This window comes from Amblyomma americanum, chromosome 9, assembly GCF_052857255.1.
Source record: "Amblyomma americanum isolate KBUSLIRL-KWMA chromosome 9, ASM5285725v1, whole genome shotgun sequence".
Taxonomy (NCBI): Eukaryota; Metazoa; Arthropoda; class Arachnida; order Ixodida; family Ixodidae; genus Amblyomma; species Amblyomma americanum.
This window is the reverse complement of record NC_135505.1, coordinates 109,209,845-109,232,976: the sequence shown is the minus strand read 5'-3', so window position 1 is coordinate 109,232,976 and position 23,132 is coordinate 109,209,845. Positions and strand designations below refer to the sequence as shown.

At 45.7% G+C, this 23,132-nt stretch overlaps 1 pseudogene; it reads left to right on the top strand.

Moving 5' to 3' along the window:
- The first annotated feature begins 8,420 nt into the window (after nucleotides 1-8,420).
- LOC144103582 (uncharacterized) lies at nucleotides 8,421-21,756 on the top strand (annotated as a pseudogene).
- Nucleotides 21,757-23,132: the final 1,376 nt, after the last annotated feature.

The window sequence follows — 23,132 nt, the reverse complement described above, 5'->3', positions numbered from 1 at the left end:
AAAACTTGTGCCATGGCTCTCGGTGGCCACAGACGCCCTTGCACCCTAAAAATTCATTATAATTAAATTTCCAGTATTACTCAAGATTCTCAATAATTAGGAATATTGTTGATACAATTCCTGAACGAAATTAAATGGAAATTGACATTTCGGTATCTTTTGTTAATAAATTGGTCACAATGATTGTATTTGCGTTTCTTAAGACATTATTGTCCCTTGAGGGGAAATGAATGGTTAAAAGATGCGTAAACTGCGATCTCCTCGCCAGCTGCCGGCGCGACAAGCGGCACCCAGTGCGCTCAATGCATCTCAAAACCAGAGGCAATATTAAATCTTTCCCCTCAATATAACATCGCGCAGCCTCCGACTTTTCGTGTAAACGTCTCTGCACACGGACGCCTGCTAATAAAATGATCATTTATAACCCGTTCACGGGGCATCAAACGCAGTAGAAAAATGACAAAAAAAATCAAAAAGGAATCAAAGAGGAGGTAAATCTGCTCCCTTCGGGACGGCGTCGTGTCATTACTGAATCCCGTCACTCGTGCTTCGCTCTGGCCGCGTTCCGTGGCCCGCAGCGACCAATTAACGCCTAGTGCCGCGCCGCGTGCACGAGCAAACAAAAACGCGTGCTAGCTCGAGAGAGGACGCAAGGTGGTGGTGGTGTAAACCTTATTACATACAGAGGAGTTTAGGACGCACAGGTCCTTGGGCCCCCGTACAGTCCCCACTGCACTCAAACGTTCATGTCCCGGAGGCTCATGACGCTGGCAGCCCGGCCTGTGGCGATGGCTTGCTTGGCCGGCTCCTCGGAGCGCAGTAGGGTCTCCCAAGACTCCCAAGTGGTAAGGTGCTCCAGTCCCCGCGGGGGAGGATCCGCCGGGCAGAGGAAAAGAATATGATCGAGAGTGACTTTGGGGTGGTGGCAGAGGGTACAGGAGGGGTTTGTGTGGACTTGGTGATAGCGCGAGCGTATATAAGACGTATATATAAGGCGTATATATATTGCACGCAGCAGCAGCGGTAGGCAGAGGCTGGTCGACGCACAGCTAACTTCTCATCCCCTGCTTTGCAGATCTGAATCTGATCAACAGCCTGAATCAAGCATCACGTGGAAGAACCCCCGCCGTGCCCAATAGCACATCAGTCTACCGGACAATCAGCGACTACGTCACCACACTGCCGCTATAAGAAGAGACACCCCGTCAAGCCTGGCATTATTGCACGCAGCAGCAGCGGTAGGCAGAGGCTGGTCGACGCACAGCTAACTTCTCATCCCCTGCTTTGCAGGTTAGTATAGAAAAATTTCTTTTTGTGTGCTTGAGATATTTCATACTGCTGCTCCCGCTGCTGCTGTTTGTGCTTTTGCCTTACTATTTAAATGGAGAAAGGTATTTGCTTAGCATGCCAAGAAGCAATCACGGATGACTCCCTTGTCCTGACTTGTTCGGAGTGTGGATTCTCCTATCATGCTGGAAATTGCTCGGGAGTGGGAGAGGCAGCGGTAAAATCCAAACCAGAGATTGACAAAACATGGCTGTGTCCTACTTGTAAAGCCTCTAAACTCCGGAGTCAGAGCTCCGGGAAAACGAAGCCTGAGCAAGGTGCTGATGTGGGAGCTAAGCTGACTATTATGAACAAACGGATTGCCTTGCTCCTACCACTTATTGACAAAATAGAGGACCTGTTGTCTGTGAAAGAAACTGTGAAAAACATTGAAAAAACAGTAGAGTTTTTGTCCTCTAAGTATGATACCCTACTTACACTGGTGACTACCCAGGGACAGGAAATCTCCAAGTTGAAAGAGAGAATGCAGAAAGTAGAAACGGAAACATCGATCGAAGAAGTTAAGAAACTGAGGAGGGAACTTAATGACCTTGACCAATACAGCCGCCGCCAAAACTTGGAGGTTCACGGTATTGAAAAAAGTGAGGGCGAAAACTTGCTCGTGAAACTAAATAACGTCGCACGCAAGCTCAACATCCCAGAGCTAACCGCGAAAGATGTAGAAGCAATACATAGGCTGCCTGCAAGGGAGGAAAACACTCCCGCAATCATGGTACGCTTTTCTTCGCGTACAACCAAGGAGCAGTGGACCGAGCAAAAGACACATCTGGTAACTAAGGTTCCCGGCGTTCGTTTCCTTGACAATCTAACTCCTCTGAACAAGAAATTGCTGTGGGTGACAAAATCGAAGGCACTCGAGCGTTCCTATAAGTTTGTCTGGCAAAAGAATGGCAGAATCCTTGTGCGCAAGAAAGAAGGCGACAGCGCTATCCAGATCAGAACTCAAGATGACCTGGCGAAAATGGTGTAGCAGAGCGCGTGCGCTCTGATTCTGTTTTTTCTTTTTCATGGCTGCTTACACCCCAAACTGCGGTTATCATAGCGCTATCACTTTTGCCAACATAGTCAAGGAAACACAAGCACTGAAAAAAACAGCATCGTTTTTTCACCTTAACGCGAGAAGCTTGCGAGACAAGTATCCTGACGTTTGTGCGTACCTGGCAACGTTAAATCATGAATTTACCGTACTTGCATTTTCGGAAACTTGGTTCAGTGATCAAAAGCATGCAGTGAAGCTTGATAACTATAATTATGAATCGCTTGGTCGATGTAACCGACGCGGTGGAGGCGTGGCGCTCTACATCAGTAAACGCCATATGTACAGTATCATCCAAGAGTACTCTGCTATTACGGACAACTATGAATCCCTTGCAGTCAAGTGTCAAGCGTTTGCTGTGACGGTTGTATACCGGCCACCTTCCGGATCCTTGGTTGCATTCTTAGATTTTTTCGAAGACCTTAGTGAGCATTTGTTATCCTTTAAGTGCCCAGTAGTCATTTTGGGAGATTTTAATATTAATTTGCTTTCCTCTGATTTGTGTTCCAGTAAGTTTCAGGATTTAATACACTCGACCGGTCTAATAAATGTTATTAGCATACCTACTCGTGTGACTGCAGATAGCCAGACATTAATTGATTTGTGTTTGACAAGTTGTCATGACAATGGTGTGCGCTCTGGAGTTCTGACAACAGGCATCAGTGACCACATGCCAATATTTTGCTTCCTGCCGGTAACATCACAACCTCAGTCACACCAAAAAGCTCCGCCTCGTAGACATGTCAGTACAGCTGGAATAACACGTTTTCGTGATCTTTTAAGCAGTTTAACTTGGGAAAATGTTTTAAATGTTGCACATCCTAATGATGCATACAACTGCTTTCTAACTGCGGTAACTCAACAATATTATGATGCTTTCCCTGCAAGAATTCTGAAAAAACCTAAGCGTGCAAGAAAGCCTTGGATCACAAACGATTTATTAAACAAGATAAATGCCCGAAATGACTTGTTCAACACGTTTATTAAGACTAAAGATATAAATAAACTGTCAGAATATAAAAAACTGCGAAATAAGTTAAGTGGTGAACTAAAGAAAGCTCGCACAGCGTATTACATGAACAAGTTTACGGCAGTGTACAACTGCCCTCAAAAGGCATGGACCTTGTTTAATTCAATTCTTTCGCAGAGAAGTGACACTATACCCCATGAGTTAGTCGTAGATGGCACAAGCCACGCCGGTGAGTCACTAGCAAACCTATTTAACAATCATTTTCTTACGGCTGGTGCATCTCGCAGCAGCTCGGTCAGTTCATACCTAAATCTAAGTAATACTGAAATAGATTCAATTTTTTTGACGCCAACCACACCAGATGAAATTGAAGGAGTGATAAAAAATATGAAAGATTCTTCTGCTTGTGGTTATGATGACATTGCTGTCCGACCAGTGAAAACGGTATCTGATATTCTTTGCGTCCCCCTCTCCCATATTTGCAACAACATAATGCGGCATGGTATATTCCCAGACAGTATGAAAATTGCCCGCGTCTGTGCAATACATAAGGGTGGACCTAAGGATGTTCTCGCGAACTACAGACCTATATCTGTATTACCTTTTTTTTCAAAGATACCTGAGTATGTTATAAATAATAGACTTTACAAATTCTTATCTAAGAAAGACATAATAGTAAAACAACAGTATGGTTTTCAGAAAGGAAAAACAGTTCAATCTGCCTTGCTGAACATCAAAGAAAAAATAATAACTAATATTGAGAATAAGATGTATACCGTAGGCATATTTTTAGATTTTAGGAAAGCTTTTGACTCGATTAAACATGATATATTATATAATAAACTTTGTAACTATGGCATTCGTGGAATCACGCTCGACTTAATTAAAAGTTACTTACATAACCGTTACCAGTTTGTAAAAATCAATAGCTTCACATCAACGTCTAAACTGATACAGTATGGTGTCCCGCAGGGATCTATCTTAGGCCCCCTTTTATTTCTTCTCTATATTAATGACATTGTATGTATTCCTCGAACTCCTGATATTATCTTATACGCTGATGACGCAAATATCTTTTTTCAAGGAACCGACTTAACCAGCATATTAACAGAAGCAAATGCATGGCTTGAACAATTGTCTATCTGGTTATATCATAATCAGCTAGTCCTGAACACAGAAAAAACAAACTACATGATATTTCGACCCAAAAATAAGGCAGCAGATTGTTATCTAAAGCTAGAATTTCAGAAAAAAGTGATAACGCAAGTAAGCAAACAGAAATTTTTAGGCGTGATCTTTCACGAAAACCTTAACTGGACACCACACATCGATAGCATCTGCACCAATATATCGAAAACCTTAGGTATCCTAAACAAATTCAGGTACATTTTACCCACGTGGTTCAAGCGACAGTTGTACTATGCAATGATCTACTCACGACTACACTGCTGCGTACTGGTATGGGGCACGACTTCAAAGGGCAATCTTGAACGGCTTCATATCATGCAGAAGAAAGCGATTCGATTTATTGAAAACTTATCAGCACGTGAACATACTCAAGGTTTTTTCTATGAAAACAAGATTCTTACATTTACTAACGTATTTCGCCAAGTACTAGCACTCAGAATATACAACGAAATTAAACGTGATCAACCAGGCTTTTTCGCAACATATGAACATATGAACAAATTCAGGTACATTTTACCCACGTGGTTCAAGCGACAGTTGTACTATGCAATGATCTACTCACGACTACACTGCTGCGTACTGGTATGGGGCACGACTTCAAAGGGCAATCTTGAACGGCTTCATATCATGCAGAAGAAAGCGATTCGATTTATTGAAAACTTATCAGCACGTGAACATACTCAAGGTTTTTTCTATGAAAACAAGATTCTTACATTTACTAACGTATTTCGCCAAGTACTAGCACTCAGAATATACAACGAAATTAAACGTGATCAACCAGGCTTTTTCGCAACATATGAACATATGAACAAATTCAGGTACATTTTACCCACGTGGTTCAAGCGACAGTTGTACTATGCAATGATCTACTCACGACTACACTGCTGCGTACTGGTATGGGGCACGACTTCAAAGGGCAATCTTGAACGGCTTCATATCATGCAGAAGAAAGCGATTCGATTTATTGAAAACTTATCAGCACGTGAACATACTCAAGGTTTTTTCTATGAAAACAAGATTCTTACATTTACTAACGTATTTCGCCAAGTACTAGCACTCAGAATATACAACGAAATTAAACGTGATCAACCAGGCTTTTTCGCAACATATGAACGTGCTCACTGTGGCTACGAGTTGAGAAATGTATTGTTTACTTCAAACCTGATCCGAACATCCTACGGGAAGCAGTCGGTTGACTTTCAAATCCCTGCACTTTTAAACATGTTTCAGGAAATTGTTCAAATAGTCTGTAACTCCAACTCAGTAAATAGTTTTAAGAGACAAGTTAAAACTTTTTTACTAGATAAAGCACAACTGCGCTGTTTTGATGTATGCTGTTTTAATTTGTTTGATATTTTCTTAAGTGTTTTTTTTTATGTACGGTATTCCATTGTATCTTGAGTACTGCCTTTGCATTGTATTCTACCTGCTTAGTGATTGATGTTTCTAATAATGGCGTCTTGTACCGAATCTTTCTGATTGTTTTGTAACTGCACAGTTTTGCTGCCTCCTTATTCTTTCTTGTTGTTGGCGCGACCGGCCACTCGTCTGTCCTGATGCAATATTCCGGAGACGAGGCCTCGTCAGGCGTGCACTAAACGCCTTTTGCCTCGTCTACCTTGGCAGTGCTTTATACCAATGTGTGTTATTCGGTCTTGTATTGTAACCAGTTCTGTCAAAATAAAAAAGAAAGAAAGAAAAGAAAAGAAAGAACTTCGCTGAAACAGACTCGCTGCTGCCTTCTCGTGAGAGCTGCTTTATCTGTTGTGTTGCGTCATGCGCCCGAGGAGAACAGCTGCGCCCGCTAGCTCGCGGAGGCTTAAAACTCAGTCTTCGTAAAAGCAGGTAGTTCCGTGCAGTACGCCGAATCTTATCGAGGTAAATATTTTTGCCCGGCTGCCTGTCCGCCTGTGCACTTGTCTGTTTTTCAGTCTGTCGGTTAGTTTCTTTTTGTATATCAGTCTATTCATTCGTCCTTTCATGCACATATTCGTCTAGTCACCTGATGTTAACGCGGTAACGTTAGAGCTAGGCCTCTAGAACATCTTGGATCGGCGTTGTCATCGTCGGCGTAGCATTGTGAGCGGAAAATCGAGAGCATAACTCTAGCGGGTGATGCCAAGAGAGCAACTAAGCAGTCAGAGGGGCCAGCTCGGTCACGTGATCTTGCAGCATCATAACAACCAGCCCACCTGATTTTCAGCAAGTTGCCCACCGTGGCAGGTGGCTGTCAAATTAATGATCGCTCGGTCGGGAAGAGCAACCTGCGCTACACAAGGCCCACCGCTGGGAGGACCTGCCGTTGCGGGGCAGTAGCGCAGCGCTTGACCGCGCCAAAATAGCTGCCCTTTCGAGAAGCTTGCAAGCAAAGCGACCTCTCCAGTGCACGTAACTCATCAAAGAAAAAAAAAAACAATTTCTTGGGCCACAACACCGAAAGTAACCGCGTTTTCGAAATTCTAAGTGATATGGACATCACTTACGGTGCTCTACACGCCTCTGAAAAACTAAGGATCATAACTGTAATATTTACAAAGTTAACTATTCACTATGTTAACCAGCCTGCTAGTTAGCATGTCTAGGCTGTATTTTAATATACAATACTGCTTACAATACTAAGACGATGGAAGCACTCTTCTCATTCAAAAATCCCATTTTTAAAAACTGCGTACAGTTTTACGGCCCCGCCGCGGTGTCTCAGTGGTTAGGGCGCTCGACTACTGATCCGGAGTTCCCGGGTTCGAACCCGACCGCGGCGGCTTCGTTTTTATGGAGGAAAAACGCTACCGCGCCCGTGTGCTGTGCGATGTCAGTGAACGTTAAAGATCCCCAGGTGGTCGAAATTATTCCGGAGCCCTCTACTACGGCACCTATTCTTCCTTTCTTTCACTCCCTCCTTTATCCCTTCCCTTACGGCGCGGTTCAAGTGTCCAAAGATATATGAGACAGATACTGCGCCATTTCCTTTACCCAAAAACCAATTATTATTATTATTATTATTATTATTATTATTATTATTATTATTATTATTATTATTATTATTATTATTATTATTATTATTATTATTATTATTATTACAGTTTTAGGTGAAACACTGTATGCACTCCGGCTTCATATCGCTCCAATGAAGACAGCTCCCATGAGGCTGTCGAAAGTGGGACTACCTCACAGCATCGTTGAGCCCGCTCACAAGCTCATCTTTAGCAGAGGTCCCTGTAATTAACGGACTACTTCTTGCGCAAGTTCGCCCGTGTGGTGCTTCGCTGCGGGACAAGCTGTTTATTAATCTTGCAAGACAGCAGGGAAGGAAGGTTGACTGCTTCTAGCCAGCCGGTTATGCGAAGCCCTTGTTTCGCGTGGCTGAGTGTCAGCGCCGCAGCAGTTTCGGCGAACACCGCGACAGGAGACGGGTGCAGTTGTTTCCGCGTTTTTATGCTTTCGTACACCAATGTTTTACTCGTCAATCGCTTCCGTCAGTTTGTTAGGTGTGAACTCACAGCGCTGTCTTGCAGCTTTGGGAGTATTGGAGCGGGTTCATTTAGGCGTCAAAAGGAATAAAAGTGCGCATTTTTCAGCATAATCTGTATCTCAGCTGGCTGCTGCATAGCCAATAGAGAGGGAAAGCTAAGAAGCAAACGACATGAAACACCAGAACATGACACGACAGGGCACTAGCCGCCGTACAAGCCTCGTGTCGTGTTGCCTTTGGTGTCTTCGCTTTGTTGCATTTTAAACCTCTTTTTTCAGTTCACTATATTTGTCTACTGCATGAACAGCCAATTAATGAAAGGGTTTGGTTATGTTCAGAAATGACATACAAAAAAGCAATTTTAATGGTGGTTATACAACTACTAACAGGAAAATTCAGTGCTAGGTGCCATGATGAAGCCCGTGAACGCCCACGGGGGATCTAATCGTGAAGTGAGTGATGTGGCGCGGGCACTGAAATGCAGGAGTGGTTGCTTCCATCGTCGATCTTTTACTTCCTTGCCAAAACTCAGCTCCTTCTACCCGAATCTCTTACTTTCTTCCCAAAACTCACATTCTTCCATCCTCGATCTGTTACTTTCTTGCCAAAACTCAGTTCTTTCACACAAAAATACCAAAAGACCCGGGAATAAATAGGAATGGCATAATGAACATAAAGAGCTCTATTCTGGTTGGACTAGGTGACGGAACACTTCTGCCAAAAGAGAGCCTTCGGAAAACTGTTGTTCGCTTCGTTACTTGCAATGACCGCTGCGGTTTTTTTTTTTTCCTTTTTGAAACAGACTCCCTCAAACCCCTGCAGCAAACATGTTCTACTCGTATCGCCTTCTTGTACTATTTGACCACATTTCATGAGCAGACACATTTTGTCCTCGCATCGAAGATGAAAAATCCACGCAAACTGGCTCCGCCTACGGCCGTGCTTTACACGAGCCGATGAGAAAGGCGAAAAATAAAACACCAAAAAGGGCCGAGATTCCGACAGTGTTCGGAAAACAGCGCGCTTACTTTGAACACTGCGTTGTTGATCTTTGCTCATTTGGGACTTTTATTTTTTTCCAGAATATTTTCAAGCAGGTTCTCAGTCGTTTGTTCTAATATTACGCGACGGCGTATACAGCTTGTTCGGTCAAAAAGCCGTCGGCGTATAGTAGTCGGCACCGCGTGACGGAAATTATCGGGGGCTGCGTAAAAAAACTCTATCATGTTAATTGCAGTCCCGGTGATTGATGATTGATTTGGGTGTGATAGGCGATGCAGAGTAAATAAATTATAGTAATTATTGAATTAAATAAAGAAATGAAATAATTGGAAAAAGGAATTCAAAGGTGTCAAAACCTCCATAATGAAAAGCCAATACTTCATGACGATAATTCAGAAAACCAAGAGTGTGTAATTTATTGAATAATTGATTGAAGGAATTGAAAAAAATGAAAAATAAACTCAAAGGTGCCAAACTCCTTAGAATGAAAAGCCTAACCCACTACTCTATCGCGTCATACCCTTTAGACGAAGCTTATAAGTGTCCCCTCCAGTTTATTTTCTCCCTTCCTTTTAGTGCTGCTTGTTTTCTTATTTCCCTTCCTTCTACCTTTGCTTTCTTTTCCTTTTTTATTATTTCCTTCAGTACTGCCTTGGCTACTTGATCTAAGGTTTCCATCTTGTTTTATTAAGTTCCTTCATTCTGTCTTCGGTCTTTGTTTCATTGCTGCTTTCTTGCCTTTTTTCTTTCCTGATTTCTTCTTTAGTTTTTTTTACCTTTGTCTTTTCATTTCTTTGTTCTCCATTCCTCATTGCCTCTTTTCTTTTCCTATTGCTTTCTTCCCTTCAAGCTTTTTTCTACTTCTAGCCTCTTTCCTTTCTTGCACTAACCACCAGAGGCGCCAGTGTCGTGGTTCGAGCCTCTGCGCCGTAATTACTTCTCGTGCCAGCGCGTCTCATCCGAGCCACTCGGCGGCAAGCCGGTCGGGCTTGGCTGAGCGCCGCGCGGAATCCGGAGTAATATCATGCGGGTGTCAAAACAGGGCCTGGTTGTCCTCGCTGCGGTCGCCGCTCCGCCGAAGAATGTAGTTAGCCCATTATCAGCAGGCCCACAGTGTGTTGCTTTCTTTTTAAATCCAGCGAATTGACTCGAGCATGGTCCTGGGAAACCGCTTAAATGGCAAGTGCCACGCTGATGTCGCATCGACTCGGCACACCCTAGAACAGGTTGGTCCAACGTTATTTCATTTGTAATTAAAAAAATAATAATGAACGTCCTCATTTTCCACAGAACACATTTACAATTTTAAGACAGGTCTGCCCAAGCCAAAAAGGCTATTAAGGCAGTACCCGGAAGTCAGTGAATATACAAAGATATCGCAAAATAGGCGTGACGAAACAAGCAAACAACAATAACCTTAATACCAAAAGTCAACAAGAACAAAGAAACAGTTTAGGTTACCGACTTAAGGGTTTCTACGAAATGCTTTAATTGTGACAGCGAAGAAAGATTTTTCATATATAATAATGACCACTGAAGTGGTCATAATGAGTGTAGCAGCAAGGTACCGTAAAACAAGGTTGATGTCAAAAAGCAATGAAAGGAGCCAAAAATTTACTGTCCCAAAAGTGAGCACGATTAAATATAGAAACGGGGGGCATCAAAAAAGGGGTGTTGTACAACCGAAATAAATTGAAATCTTTATAAGAGATTACTAAAGAGTTTCTTGTAGGGGTGTTATATAATCTCAAAGGCGGGGAATATCGAAGTATACAACGAAAAACAAAACCGACTTACCAAAAGGGTAATTTCAACAGAGGAGCTTGAATGAACGGCATAAAACCTTTAGTGAAAGAACTGATTGAATTTAAATGTATAAAAGTCAATTCTAGGTAACGAAAAACGACAATCTTCTGGAATATGTACAGTAATGCGGTACTTTTCGTTAGTATTGCTTACATGTTTATAATCGTGAAACGCTTAGGCTTAGCAGACATCACTAACAAACGAATCTTTGAGCTTTGCTCAGGCATGGACTGTAAAAACCGTTTAGAAAGTCACGAATGCGTGCCAACTAGGTGAAGGATATAGGTAAAATGCGTTTCACGGAACCGCTCTGAGCGCAGTACATTCTAAATAATCTATAATTATCAATAAACATCCACTGCAGCCCATAAATGGAGTTTCAAATATTGTGCCTGGAAAATAAGTAGGAGCATTAACTCTCGATAAAAAGAACGCACATGGACTACCAAGGAGAGAGCGAGAGAATAAACGTCTATTTTTTTTTTATTCCGGAGACCGGAGTGGATTGCGGGTGGGGTCCTCAGTCCAAGACCCCAGTGGCTTCCGCCGACGCTTTGGCGATGGCGACTAGCGCCTCCTTGTTTTCCGGAGTGCCGCTGGCCATCGTCACCTCCCACTGCTCCAGCGCCGCGTTGTGCGGCTTTAAGTAGTTCGGTTTATCAGAGTATGCCCATGCAATGTGTTTGAATGTGTGAAGTCCGCCACACCAAGGACATGTATCTGCGTATAATGTTGGGTGAATGCGGTGTAGGTGGTGGAGATTGGGGAAAGTAAGTGTTTGGATACGTCTTAGGTGATAGGAGTGCTCCGGGGAAAGTTCCTTCTGCGGCTGGGTGTACAGCCGCCTATTTGAACGGAGAGTCTCTAGGTGGGGTGGAAAAATGAGTTGAGAGGGATGGGGTAGAGAGTAGAGTCAGTGTGCCCCACTCAGTTGGTGTAATCTCGAGCAAACGCTGCTGCCCTAATATTGCCATCGAGACCTGCACGTCCTGAGACCCACGTTATGACGTGATGAAACTGGAAATGGCCGCGCAGTATGCGGAGATCCGTGCGCGGGACACGTCCACTCGTATAGGCTCTACAGGTGCCTTGGGAGTCTAAATATGCGAGTGCCGTGGTGTTGCGTGTCAATCATTTTGATGGTGATGGCTACTGCAATGGCTTCTGCCGCCGCCGGATCCTGTTCTGAGAAGGACGCTCCAAGAAAATGGGTGTTGGCACGAATGACAGGAGCGCAAGCATATCTGTCGGGCTTTTCATACAAAGCCACATCCACTTACATAGCCGAGGTGTCTTGGCCGTATTGCCTACGGAAGCTGCGAGGACGAGCCTGACGGCCCGGGGCCTGTGACTCGTGGTTCATATGGCAAGGGATAGGGTCCATGTAAAGGCGTTATAAGACAGCACTTGGAAGAATTCCGGTCAGGCCCATGGTTCTAGTGGCTTTCGGGTTACCTATCCTCGAAATGATGGCCCTACCCGCCAAGGTGGTGAGTAGACGAGTCTGTTGGGAGTTCCGAGCAGCCTCCTGAATTTCCGCAAACGTGTTGTGAATCCCAAGTGCAAGCAGTCTAGTGGTGCAAGAAATATCGGTCTAAACTTTGAGAACCTTGATAGTTTATCGGCATCTTGCATGCCAGCTAATGCCGATCAAAAGCCGACCCTGTGACCTGGAAATTTCTGACCGACAATGTACCTATCGAAAGAGCCAGCTAAACGTCTTATATAATTTTTAACGGCCAGAACTACATACAAAATATGTCAGTGCACGTTGAGGTTCCCAGGAGATTGAAATTATACCGGATCCCTCTACTACGGCAACTCTTTCTTTCTTCTTTCTCTCTTCTTTCACTCCCACCTTCATCCCTTCTTTTACAAAAGGGAGCAAGTTTTCATCGAGATGTCCATCGGGTGTCCATCGAGTTGTGAAATAATTAATGCGTAATTTTCTTTCCTCAAGACAAAAGCAAAAGATTAGTCCGGCTAAACCTAAGAAGGCACAGCGACATCTTGAGATTTAAGACTGGTAAAGCTTGGCTAAATGTGGTTGCTGCTTGGTGCTAACGACTGACGGTTATCCAACGTTTTCCATGATTAACTCTAAAGCTTTCGCTTTAGTTACTTAGATTAATCCGGGTTAAACTTTTGCCTAATTCTTAAATGGTGCTCAGTCTCTGGCGAGCTACGTCCAGCCGGTGATCGGATTCGGCCTGTCGTCTTCGTAACCTGTGACGCGCAGAGACTTCACGAGGTGTTTCGCCTGTATCTCCCATCACTACTGCTACCGTGCAATTGTCGGGAGCTGTTGCAATCCGTTGGCATCGGCTGAGAGGCAGCGGAGGTCATCTAGACAGGGTGAGCGCACGGCTCCAGCGTAGCTGCGGTTGAGTGACGTCATAGATCTCATGAGGTTTCACCTTATTTATATATTTACAGAATACTGCAGACCGAATCGGTCCAAGCAGGAAAGGGCACATACTTTTGTTAGCAAGCAATATATGCTTTAGGATCACCAACAATGATCAAGTTACAATTTACAACAAGAAGATATAGTCAACAGAAATAAACAAGGCTACAAAGCAAACACACTTTTTGAGAGTACATCCCCAAACACAGGCACATTGACAAAGAAGCCCACTATGCACTGTTAATAATAATAATCATTTCTAACCATAGTGTCAGATATATAGGCTCTCAAAATGTTGAAGAAAGGAGAAGTGACTCATGAGGCAGGGAATTCCTAAAGGATACTGTTTTCGAGATAAATGAATATTTTTAGAAATTCGTGCTTGCAAACAGCAGCTTGATGCTAAGAATATGTTGATGTCGTGAAAGTCTGGTTGTGTCCCTTTCGAAGTAGTCCTGTGGCTGTATGCCTAATTTCTGAAAATATAGAGAGGGAAAGAACACAAGCGGACAGTTTTTTTTCCGGCCAATGGCTGCCTGGTGCAACATGCCGGACGGAGAGTCCCTTCGCTTATACCGGTTATATATGAACCTTACTTCTATTTTTCTATGTTGATTGTGGTGTGTGGGTCCCACACTCCTCGGTTCAACGTAGGACTCACACACACAGCGAAGACGCTACGGAAAGTAGTAGTAATGCACTCGCATTAAAGATTACTAAACATCCTGGACATATTCGACGGGGTAGCACTGTGTTCGCTGCATCTACCTTAAACCATAGGAACTGATAATTCTTCCACCGATTGAATCTGTGCCACCCTCATCCCTAAAATTTTAAACGCCGCACTGTGAAGCAGTGGTACCGAATCTAAAATTGCTATTGACCAATTCACGTATGCTCCCTTAATTAAAAATGACGAAAAAGTTACCTTAGTTAAATATATTAATCACGTCTTTTAAATTAGTTTTTGTTTTTCAAGAGTGGAAACGGAATAATTTCAGTAATTGTCTCACATATCTCGACAAAGTAAAGTGAGGAAGGCGTGATTGTAAATAGAAAAATGGGCGAGGTGCCCTAGTGGATGTCTTCGGAATGATTTCGAGTCCTCCGCTACTGCACCTCTTTCTCCTTTTCTTCTTTCACTCCATCCTCTCTCTCTTTCCTATGGGCGCGGTTCGGGTGTCCATAGAGGTAAGTGAGAAGTTACTGCGTCAATTCCTTTCCTAAAAACCAATTTTCATTTTCAACCTTGATGCTTAAACAAGCACTGACATCGCACAGCACACGAACGCCTTATGCCTGTCGCCTCCATAGAAACTCTCCAGTCAGGGTTGGAATCGAACCAAGGTACTCCACCCGCCGCGGTGGCTCAGTGCTTAGGGCGCTCGACTACTGATCCGGAGTTCCCGGGTTCGAACCCGACCGCGGCGGCTGCGTTTTTATGGAGGAAAAACGCTAAGGCGCCCATGTGCTGTGCGACGTCAGTGCACGTTAAAGATCTCCAGGTGGTCGAAATTATTCTGGAGCCCTACACTACGGGCACCTCTTTCTTTCTTTCTTTCTTTCTTTCTTTCTTTCTTTCTTTCTTTCTTTCTTTCTTTCTTTCTTTCTTTCTTTCTTCCTTTCTTTCTTTCTTCTTTCACTCCCTCCTTTATCCCTTCCCACGCAGCGCGGTTCAGGTGTCCAACGACATATGAGACAGAAACTGCGCCATTTCCTTCCCCCAAAAAACAATTATTATTATTATTAACCAGGGTACTCCGGCTCAGCAGCCGGGCGCCCCAACCAGTGAACCACGGCGGCTGGTAATGTCTCTTAATTTGGTTGTTAGGGAAAGGAAATGGCGCCGTATCTGTTCCCTTTCGGTGGACACCTGAAACGCCTTAAGGGTAGGAATAACGGGAACTTGCGCTGAAGTTTGCGGAGCCGATTGCAGCGCCATAACACTCTGCCTAGCGAGAAGAGAAAGCAGTTTTGGGTAGTACTCTTAGGACCCGCCGCGGTGGCTCAGTGGTTAGAGCGCTCGACTACTGATCCGGAGTTCCCGGGTTCGAACCCGACCGCGGCGGCTGCGTTTTTATGGAGGAAAAACGCTAAGGCGCCCGTGTGCTGTGCGATGTCAGTGCACGTTAAAGATCCCCAGGTGGTCGAAATTAATCCGGAGGCCTCCACTACGACGCCTAATTCTTCCTTTCTTCTTTCACTCCCTCACTTATCCCTTCCCTTACGGCGCGGTTCAGGTGTCCAACGATATATGAGACAGATACTCCGCTATTTCCTTTCCCCCCCTCCCAAAAAAAAACCGTTATTACTCTTAGTACTTTTCGATACCACCTTCAGGCGCTCAATGGCGTGAGCCTCCGCCCTCAGTCGAAGGCGCACGGGCTGTGCGTCACTTATCTAGGCTACGCCGAGAGAAGCAAAGCAATGAATGCTGTCAGCGAAACACGGGTATCTAATCGCGCAGAATGTGTTCTCGTGTTTCGAGTGGCCGAGCGGCTGACAAAAGCAGTATTGAGTCACTGATTGTAACAATTGCAGTGTCACCTTGGCAGCGCAGGTTCCCGAAAGGAGGAAGGACTGAGAGAAGAGAGGAAAATAAGACGTGCCGTATTGGAGGGCTCCGGAATAATTACGACCACCTAAGGATCTTTACCATGCACTGACATCGCACAGCACACCTTAACGTTTTGCCTCCATCGAAATGCGGCCGCAGCTGTCGGGTTCGAACCCGGATACTCCGTATCAGTAGCCGGCGTACCGATCCGGGACACCAGGGTTCGAACCCGATCGCGGCGGCCGCATCCTTACAGCACTATTATGTACTGTACAGTGCCAATTTCTTGGTTTTTCAATAACAATACGACCTTATTGTTACCTTGTTCTTTCAGTCTGAAGTCAATGTTATTGCTGCCTAGTTCTTACAATCTAAGGCAACCTTATTGCTGCCTGCAATGTGGTTGCAAAATCCGCCACAGTGGCTCAGCGCTTGAGCCGTAGTACCCTGGTTAAACCCTATTTGTGGCGGCCACGTTTCGATGGAGGCGAAACGCACAAGGCGCCCGTGTGCTGTGTGGTATCAGTGCACGTTAAAGATCCCCGGGTGGTGTAAATTTTTGCGGAGACCTCCCCTTTGGCGTCCGTCATAGCCTGATCTGCTTTGGGACGTTAAGCTCCCATGAACCAAGGCGAGCTTATCGTAGTTACGTTGGTCACGCTGCGACCCACACGTAGCTCAGTCCCACGATCGCATTACCGATCACGTGACCACCGTAACTTGCGACGCTCTGTCGTCTTCACGCAGCGTGTGGGCTAGAGGTGTGGGTTGCGGTAGGGATAGGATAAGATAACTTTATTGAGCTCTAGTGCACGTGCATTTATGTGGTGCCGATGAGTCCATCTCCGGAACGGTCGGTTTCCCCTATTCCAGGACTCCGCTGGATGCTGCCGTCAGCTGAGCTCGCCGTATCAGACCGATGTGGTCATCGCGGCAGTCGCTTGAGAGCATACCCTCTCGTTGCTCTGCACTTGGATTTGGTGTAATTGGAACGACGTCGAATTTTTGACATGCCCATGTTATGTGATATAGTTCCGGTTTTTCGTGGCACCAGGGACACTTGTTTCTGTAATGTGTGGGGTGGATTTTACTCACCTTGTCTAAGTTTTGGATATCAACCCATTTGAAGTTGTCTCCATTTGACAACCTCTTCTTTGTTTAAGGATTTATGCGGTGGTGGGTGCCGTATCCTGCTGACTTTGTAGTTTTTTTAGTATGGCCGAATATTCCTGAGGTACCGCCAGGGACACCTCAAGTTCGCTGACGTTCGACGCTGGGTAGTTAGTATATCCTCGAGCTATCCTGTACGCCTCTTTGTTTCCTGCCACCCCTTTGTGCCCCGGTACACAGATGATCTTATGTTTGATCGGTTCTGCATCTGTATGTTGTGTCTTGCAGTCTACAGAGCGTAGTATGCGGAGCGCTCTGTGACCGCCTCTGCCGCAACGATTGTTGCAGCAGGCTGCTTGTGAGTAGGTAAGAATTGTCAGTGACCGCCCAATCCGATAACCCTCCGCTGCCACTAGAGCGACGGCCGCCTCTTCAGCCTCGGCTATCGTGCAGCCTTGCAATGAGCCGCTGGTAATGTCGTGTAATTCCGGGTTGACTACAGTTGCCACTGCGTTTTTTGTGCCTTGTCAACTGGTCACATCTTATGTGGGAACGTACACGTACACATTGTATCCTGGGATGCGTGTGACTTCTGTAAGCGGTCGGCCCTTGCCTCTCTGCGGTCTTTGTGGAGGTTGGGGTCCATATTTCTTGGTATAGGTGCCACCCTGAGCGTGCGGCGGTGCTCATCGGGGATCGTTTCGGTTATAAATATTTCCCGAGTTTGTGCGGTGTAGCCCAGTTTCTTTAAAAGAACTCTGCCGCGGGGGGTCTGCAGCATTCTGCGCATTTGGGCTACGTGCGGCGCTTCCCGTAGTTCTTCGAACGTGTTATGGCGTCTCAAGGCTACGACCTTTTCCGTTGAGGTGTTATGGGGTAGCCGAAGCGCGATTTTATACGCTTTGCGTAAAATCGCATCCGCCTGTTGTATTTCATCACCCTTTATGGTTGTAGTACGGGAGACTGTACGTCACCCCGCTGACGATTAGGCTCCTGGCCAGATTGAGTATGTCTTTTTCTCGCATGCCATGACGTCTATGTGAGATGCGTGTAATCCTGCGGCACACTTGGTATGTAGATCTCTTTAATAGCGCAAGGGTATGAGTACAGCGTTCATTTGACAATGCACATCCCAAGGACTCGTATGAGTGTCTTCTGAGTGAGTTCTGTCGTATGAGTGAGGATTCGTGGCCGCAATCTGCCTCCATCCCAACTCTCTCAGTGCAGTCTTTGCCGCCATCGAGTGGGAAGCTTGGGCGTCAATCTCCCGAAACGCTACAAAACATATCTCAGAATCTGCGCGTACTTGGGAAATGAGTGCCCGAAGACATGCGGCGAATCCAACATACCTAGCATGCGCATGGGAGTATGCCCCCAAATTCTCTGCCCTAAAATTGCCGCAGATGTGGGCTTACATATTTGCTGGACAGAATGGGAACACTTTCGCGTCCCCCAGTGCGTTGAGGGAGACATTATGATTGGAATAGCGCAATACTGAATTCTATTGGCAAACAACCCTCCGCGGGGGCTGACTGGTTAGGCCGCTCGGGTACTGAGCTAGAGTTTCCGGTTTTGAACCCGACCGCTGCAGCCGCGTTTCGATAGAGGCGAAACGCAAAAGGCGCCCGTGTGCTGTGTGATCCTAGTGCACGTTAAAGATTCCAGGCTGTCGAAAGTATTCAGGTGCCCTCCACTACGGCACCTCTTCCTTTCTTCTTTCACTCCCTCCCTTATCCCTTCCCTTACCGCGCGGTTCTGGTGTCCAACGATATATGAGATAGATTCTGCGCCATTTCGTGTACAGACAAACCTATTAATATTATTATTATTATTATTATTATTATTTTCATTTGCATAAACCTCACTGCCACGGAGAGACACAGAGGCTTTCCTTTATTAAATCTAAAGCCTTACTGGCAGCGAATTTGCGATTTGGCCGTGGCGGTGCTCTGAGAAGGAAGATTACGTCACAACCCGCGCCTCGCAGCGGATATTTCTCTCTCTCCGTAGTGACTACTGCGCATGCGCCACCAGTAGCACTGAGCCACAGGTGTTCCGACGCTGCGCAGCGCCGCGCCTTTCCTCAAAACGCAACTTTCAATTTCCAGTTTTCTCTTTCTTCTTTCTCTCCCTCCTTTATCCCTCCCTTTACGGCGCCGCTCGGGTGTCCACCGAGATATCTGAGATGGTTACTGTGCCATTTCCTTTCCTGAAAAAGCAATCAAAACAAGCGAGCCGACAGCGTTCATAGAGTTCAATGTAGTTGGCAACTTTGCAAAGGCCGTTCATTTTCACGAAAGGAAAGGCGCGCAACCGGCTCCGTGCGTCACTGGAGACTAATAATAAAAATAATTGGTTTTTCAGGAAAGGAAATGGCGCAGTATCGGTCTCATATATTGTTGTACACCTGAACAGCGCTGTAAGGGAAAGGATAAAGAGGGAGAGAAACATGAATGGGAAAAAGAGGTGCCATAATGGTGGGCTCCGGAATAATTACCACCTGGGGATCTTTAACGTGCACTGACATCGCACAGCACACGGGCGCCATTTGCGTTTTGCCTCCACCGAAACGCGGCTGCCGCGGTTGGGTTCGAACGCGGGACAGTGGAGACCTCAATCTCGCTTTCATGTGCGTGACGTTGGTGTCCAACTGCAAAACCCTGCTTTGATTGCGTTCCACACAGTGGATAGGCTGTGCGCCCTCCCTGCTATCCTGGGAGGTGGCATGCAGTCTATGGTTTATCTCGAGAGATTGATCACCAAATAAACGCTGCGGCCTAGCTATTGCTGCAACGCCACATATCAGCCACATCACTGTCAGCGCTAATGCATTCAGGCAATCTCTCTCTCTCACCACCGCCACATGTACCAAAGCACGAATGAGGCGTCCGTATATCCAGGGAGCCAGTTATGCGCTCTCCTTTTCCTAAAAGCCATCGCGGTCTAGATGGTTGTCAACGCAAACGCCAATGAACACAGTGAGCGCCGACATCTTTTGCTTTGTATATCCTGGATTAGTTGAGCTATTGCATATTATTTTTATTCTATGTCACGAAACCACTAAATACTTGCGTAGATGTTTGCTTAGTCATTTTCTAAATTTAAATGTTTTTTGTAGCGAGAGCTACGCGGCTACGAAATAATGATAATATTAGAGAGTCTTAGCTGGGCGGGTTTACTGTCCCCTCCGTTCGCAGTTCCCAGCGGAGCCCCGGCGAAGCGTCGCGCAAGAATAGTGTTTTAGCGCCGCGTGTTCCCCGTCCGCTCAAGCGAGGAGCCTTGTTGCGCCACCTAGTGATCGTAATTGGACCTACCGGAAAATGGTTATAAGCAAGACTGCCTAATTTATGAGGGAATAAAATAGTAATAGTTGATTACGTTTACTGTATGATTTTGCCAACAGCAGTGGTTTGGTTTTAGCAGCATTGTTTTCGTATTACGAAAATTAGAGAAGTTTGCCATTGCGAGAGCCAAGTCAAGACCACGCAAGCCATTCCTCGGAGCGTGTTGTCGTGTGTGCGATCGTTGGGTGCGCCTGCGAGCATTGTGTTCGAGTTTTCGCCTAGTTTCGTTAGTAGGTTATCCGACACCACCTGTTCGCGATGCCGAAAAGCATTCTGCAAGACCCGCTCCTACTCCCACAGTTGAAGTGGTCCGAAATAGAGGACTTGTTATGTCTAGAAGTGTTCGGACAAAATCGCCGTGACCCGCTTTCCGTGCACGGGCTCATCAGCATCGATACGGTGGACAGTGGGGTCTTTCGGACTGCGTTTAGATTTGAAAAAGACGATATACGCAGGCTGCAGAGGGCATTGCTAATTCCCGATGCGCTGACCACTCCGCAAAGGGTGACAGTGCTTAGGGATAAGGCTCTTTGCATCACCTTACGTCAGCTTGCGTATCCGAACCGCCTTTGCGACCTCGAAGGCGTTTTCTGGCAGCATAGTGCGACTCTATCGTCTGTGACAAACACCATTCTTCAGCACCTCGAAGAGAACTTCTCCCATCTCCTGGATGATGTCAACAACCATTCTTGGCTGAACACTGACACATTGGAGAGATTTCTCGCAGGTAAGGAGCAAAACGCAGCAAAATTGCCCAAATGTTATTGCTTACACAATCGCCCTACTGTTTTCAGGCCATTCACGCCAAAGGAGCCCCGCTGAGAAACTGTTGGGGATTTATCGACGGTACGGCGCGGCCAATTTGCCGGCCGTCAAAAGATCAAAAGATCTCAGTGGGCACAAACGCGTCCATGCTCTCAAATACCAGGCAATCATGTGCCCGAATGGGATCATCTGCCAGTTAGACGGATCGTATCCAGGCAGCAAACATGACGCCGGTGAGTGTGAAAACGTCGGCGATAAAAGCCCTAACAAGCATACAGTGTGTAACACTCTGCTCCTAAGCCCGCAGCTTGGAGATCGGTTTTTCTGTGCTAATTTTGAGGTATGGTTTCTTTTTATACCCTTCCAGGTAACGTCGGGAAGAGCGATGTGTACAAAAAGTTGACGAGCCTGGTCAAAGGTCAAAGCTATTGCATATATGGAGACCCGGCGTACCCACTCAGGCCCCTCCAGATGAAGCCTTATGGCGGTGCCCATATAACACCACAACAGATAGCTTTCAACAAAGCCATGAGCACCGTGAGACAGGCAGTTGAGTGGGGGTTCGGGAAGATTGTTGGACTGTTTGCCTTTTGTGACTTCAAAAAGAACCAAAAGATCTACCGCCAAAATGTGCCAAGGATCTTCAAAGTAGTGCCCTCCTCGCCAACTGCCGCACATGTTTGTACAGTGCCCAGGTGTCACAGTACTTCGGCGTCGACCCCCCATCACTTGAAGTGTACCTAGCCCCTCGCTAATGCCACACTTCAACATACAAATTTGGTGGTATTTGTCTGTTATACTTTTGTTTACAAGGTTCCCGCTGCTGAACTGGGCCCCTCGAGATATAGTCGGATACAACTCAAGGACGAAGTGGCTTTTCCCTGACAAAGGACCGCCTTCTAGCCAATGGCGTGGGCCAATTCTCATGAACCTGCTAGCATCACAATGCTAGGAGGGAACTATCCCCTTTCAACTCCCACTCCGTGTATTGCCGTGCTAGCCGACTCATGAGAATCGGCCGAAGCCATTGCTTGAAGCGTGTCTTTTAAGGGGAAAAGCCGCTTCGTTCTTAAGTCGTCTCTAACTGTAGTTGTAAAAACAGGACTGAAGAGATCACATTGTTTTCACCAGTGTACTTATATGTGACTACAAGCTAGAGGCCTGTGTACTGTGCTATGTCAGGGCAAGTTAAAGAACCCCAGGTGTTCGAAATTTTTTGCAGCTCTCTACCACGGCATTCATCATAGATTCAGTTGCTTTGGGACGTTAAACCCCACAAACCACAACCACATCACTGCCACTTGCAAGCAGTAAATGAATATTTCATCAAAATTTACTGTGAATGATGGCCTGCACATATTGCAGGTGCTCTTGATAGTTGCACGAAAAATGGGCATGACTACCCACTCTTTCTTGCTATTTATTATTCAAGCCCCTGAGGTACTCTTTTCTTGCAAAAGTTGCTCAAGCCGGTCCAGGCGGGCAAGCAGGCGACTGTGTTCCTCTGTCCGGCGGTGTACATCAAGGCGGTGCCTCTCTTCTTCAAGAGCCACTTTCCTCTCGTCGAGGGCTAGCCGCTGTCTTGCTAGCGCGAGCTCTTCTCTGCTCAGCTCATATTCGTAGTTTTCACGGCGGGCCAGGAGCTCCAAGCCCATTGCTTGTAGCCCTCGGACGCCTGCCGGGATAACAAAAGGAAAATCTTAGTGATGTTTGAAAACACTCCAGCATGAGGACACACACCATAATTTAGTGATCAAAAGTCCTCTGTGACTTGCAATGTACTCACCTTCTCCATCTAAAGGATGCATGTACAACATGGAACTGTAAACACACCAAAAACAAAAAAGCTGCATACAAACATGTGTACACCACCCCTTGGCCTGTATACTTTGACGGGGTGTGTACAACCTTTGTCAAAGTGCTGTGTGGATGCTTATGCATAGGGTTTGGACAACAATTTTTATGTGACAAATACGTTTTTCAACTTTCTTTTCTTTCTTCAGCGAATGTTATATATTCGACTAATGAAGTGCTGACTTTTTTTCGGTGATTTAATGTGCCAATCTTGTGTTCTCAAAACTCACTTGTAGTCTATTTCGGCGTTCACTTCACACCAATTAATGCACAAATG